General features: G+C 52.6%; 1 pseudogene; it reads right to left on the reverse strand.

The window, feature by feature from the left end:
- Positions 1-855: 855 nt before the first annotated feature.
- On the reverse strand, positions 856-2,007 carry LOC103782550 (annotated as a pseudogene).
- Between the last annotated feature and the right edge of the window lie 1,116 nt (positions 2,008-3,123).

The raw sequence follows: 3,123 nt of genomic DNA on the forward strand, positions 1-3,123 counted from the left end.
TTCTCTGATGGCTTGGGAACTGCCAAGGGGTTTGAGACAGGTCTGAGGAGGACACTGGCCAGCTCCACCAGCACCCCTATGCCCATTCCCACAGCCAAAGCCTTCTCCATATCCCACACTTTCAAAGGAATACCCAGGACACAGCAAACACCTGCCCAGCTCCTCAGGACCTCTACATAGGTCACGAGAATTGATTTCTTCCTGCAGGCCCACAACTCCCATGGGGTCCTTTTTCTGCTCAAAGCTTTCCAGAGCACTTTTCTCAGTGCTCTACTCCTTTCCCCAACATTTCTGGTCCTCAGGCTCCAGATGTGGAGATTGAGGACGGACCTAACAATGGTGTTGAACGTGTTAGGTTTGCAGTCACAGCAAAGCCCCGCAGCAGCACTAGCACCAAGCTGCCAGAGCATTCAGGCCTCCCAGCAGCCCAGGGCCCAGGAGAAGAGGGTGGCAGTGAAGAAAGAGCAGCTCAGGGAAGAGCAAGCGCTGGTGCTCCCTGGCAGGGCTGCTGTGCTGGGACTCTTTGCTCCTCCACCTGTGCACACAGGCACTACCCCTGCAGCTCCACAGGCTGGAAGGACCTCAGGCAAACAAGTCACTACAGAGTCGTTTATATTGTGGAAGCACACAGCGTGCACAACAACTCCTTTACACAGTGTCGGGGTCACACCAGGCAAGGAAGTACTGAATTACAAATATGAAAAAAGCCATATCTTGGTGAGTAACATTCTCACAAATTTAACACCAGCAGCAGCAACAAATCCAGAAGAGAGGCTGGGCCAGCAATGAGTGATGTTAGAAATGTACTGCAGAGGAAGATGGGCAGTTTACTGGTTTAGAAGAACATCCAGTTACCAGTTTCCTCAGAGCATCCTTGAGCTCCTGGTTTCTCAAGCTGTAGATGAGGGTGTTCACTTCTGGAGGCACCATCAAGTACAGAAATGACACCACGAGGTCCAGCAATGGGGAGGAGATAGAGGAGGGCTTAAGGTAGGCAAAGATGGCTGTGCTGAGAAAGAGGGGGACCACGGCAAGGTGAGGGAGGCAGGTGGAAAAGGCTTTGTACGATCCCTGCTCCGAGGGCATCCTCAGCACAGCCCTGAAGATCTCCACCAGCTAAGACACTAACCACAATAAATCCAAGTTCCTATGGTAGGTGCGTCTGTACGGGCAGCATGAAGCAGCATGGAGTCCCCTGGCAGCTACAAAGAAGGAACCTTATTTACAAAAAAACCAGCCTTTTTATGACGTTAGTTGACTATTAGTTTACATACTTTTTAGGCACAACAAACTCATTTTAGCCAATCACCACGGTGCAAACACACAGCATGCCTCTCCTCCTCTATTCTAGCTGAGTCACTCTCCCAGAGACCTTCTCTGCTTAGCCTAAGTTACAGGCTGGAGCCCTGATTAGCCATGATTTTACCAGGCCTTCCCTTACAAAGCTGTACCTATTGGCTACAGGTAGGATTATGAGCAGGAGAGCTTGAGGATCTGGGGGATTTCACAGAAGAACTGGTCCAGGGCATTGCCCTGGCAGAGGGGCAGGGAAAATGTATTGGCTGTGTGCAGCAGAGCATTGAGGAACCCAGTGGCCCAGGCAGCTGCTGCCATGTTGACATAAGCTCTTCTGCTCATGAGGGTCCCGTAGTGCAGAGGCTTGCAGATGGCAATGTAGTGGTCATAGGACATGATGGTGAGGATTGAAATCTCTTCTTGCAACCAAGAAAACAAACAAAGAGAGCTGTACAGCACACTCTGTGCAGGACATGTCCCTGGTGCTCCACAGGGAATTGGCCATGGCTTTGGGGACAGTGGAGGAGATGGAGCCCAGGTCCAGGACAGTGAGGTTGAGGAGGAAGAAGTACCTGGGGGTGTGGAGGTGGTGGCCCCAGGCTATGGTGCCAGGTAGATGCCCAGGAAGAGCCTGAAGTGCATGAGCTGCAGCTCCCATCTGTCTGTGAAGGCCAGGAGGAGGAATTCACTGATGGAGCTGCTGTAGGACATTTGGTCCGGCTGGGTACAGGGACCTTTCCATGAAAAAAAAGACAGTGAAAAGTTAGAGGAGACTTCTCTGACCAAATCACATATCCCATAGAAACCTCCTTAGAGCTGCCTCTCTTCTTACAGGAAGAGTTTTGGCAGGTCCCTTTCCCGAGCTCTGTTTGGCGCTGGCTGAGGGTGTCACTGGGAGCAGGGGCTCTGCTGGGGAATCTGCATGTCTCAGTCCTGCCCCACAGCAACAGGGAAATAGGGACAATGGGCTGATCTCAGATCAAATCCTGTTGAGATAGCAAAGAGCTTTGCAGCGTTGTCACTCCCCAATCCCTGGACTGCCAAACAGAGCTGGGGGCATTTTGGTGTCTGTCTTTTGTTCGGGTTGCCCCACCAGTCTTCAGAAGTTCTTTGGGCAGTGCCAGTTCTGCTGCACTGCAGGTGAAACCTCGTAGGTCCTGAGAGGACAAGGGACCGTCCCTCATTGCAGAGGGAGGACAGTTGGTCTGTCTACCAGCTCTGGGCTCAGCTGCGCTGTGCTAGGAGCTCCTTCAGCTGGAGGAAAGGAGAATCCAGATGTGTCTTAGAGAAGTCCCTGGACACTGCTGAGAGCAGAGGAATCCAGCTTGCAAGTGCAATCTCCAAAGCCCTCATCTCAAAGAGTTTTCTCCTTGGTATCCCTGGGAGCCTGGGCATTACAAGGAGGTTGGGACACATCTCCCCCCTGGAGAAATCTGCATGGCAAGATCCCCAGAAGTGGTGTCTTCAATGGTCCGAATGCCACCCCCCACCCCAGGGCAGAGACCAGACCAAGAGGAGCAGAGACAGGAGGGAAAAGGGGCAGAGGCCACAGTGCTGCTGCTGATGGAGGCAGGAGAAAGACAGACAGTGGCTCTGGGATCGCTTCTCTTCAGGGTTCTGTCCCTTCAGACCCCTGCCACCAGCAGGACCCTGCCCAGGGATACCACTGAGTGTGCAGGGTCTGAGGAGGAGCTCAGAGAAGTACCCAGTAGAAGAAAGGTCTCTGTTCCTTCTCCAGAGCAGAAAATTAATTCCCAACTCCCATTGCTCAGCCAGCCACACAGGAGTGGAAAAAACTCCACCCAGAGACTCCTTCCCTTTCAGAAT

Source organism: Merops nubicus, unplaced genomic scaffold (genome assembly GCF_000691845.1).
Source record: "Merops nubicus isolate BGI_N331 unplaced genomic scaffold, ASM69184v1 scaffold12242, whole genome shotgun sequence".
In the NCBI taxonomy this organism is placed as follows: Eukaryota; Metazoa; Chordata; class Aves; order Coraciiformes; family Meropidae; genus Merops; species Merops nubicus.